General features: G+C 49.4%; 1 protein-coding gene across 1 annotated transcript in view; it reads right to left on the bottom strand.

The window, feature by feature from the left end:
- Positions 1-478, bottom strand: part of PEAR1 (platelet endothelial aggregation receptor 1) — a 28280-nt gene that overhangs the window by 10008 nt on the left and 17794 nt on the right. The window lies entirely within an intron of this gene.

The following is a 478-nucleotide window of genomic DNA, read 5'->3' as shown; positions in this document are numbered from 1 at the left end:
TCAACCTGTGGGTCGCGGCCCCGTTGGGACCCTTTCACAGGGGTCGCCTAAGATCATCCTGCATATCAGATATTGACATGACGATTCATAACAGTAGCAACATGACAGTTACGAAGTAGCAACGAAAATAATTTTATGGTTGGGTCACAACATGAGGAACGGTATTTAAAGGGCCAGAGGGTTGAGAAACACTGGCTTAAGGCCTTTGACAGTTTTGACTCTGGCCAGGAACAACGGGGCAGCATGAAGACTCTCAGACAGCGGCCACCCAATCAGCTTGTATTTGGAGCAGTTGGCTGGAAGGGGCACTAAGTGAATGCAGGCGGCCAGTTAGGAGACTATCACTAGTTAACTGGTTTAGGGCTGCCTCTCTGCTAAATGGTGAGAGCCATAGGATAGGGCCTATCCCTGGTAGCCCTCTGAAAACACACACACACAAACACACACACACACACACGCAGAAGCTCACATATGCACA

The sequence above is a fragment of the Myotis davidii genome, unplaced genomic scaffold (assembly GCF_000327345.1).
Source record: "Myotis davidii unplaced genomic scaffold, ASM32734v1 scaffold208, whole genome shotgun sequence".
Taxonomy (NCBI): domain Eukaryota; kingdom Metazoa; phylum Chordata; class Mammalia; order Chiroptera; family Vespertilionidae; genus Myotis; species Myotis davidii.
The sequence above is the reverse complement of the archived record's forward strand: the minus strand, read 5'-3'. Positions and strand labels throughout refer to the sequence as shown.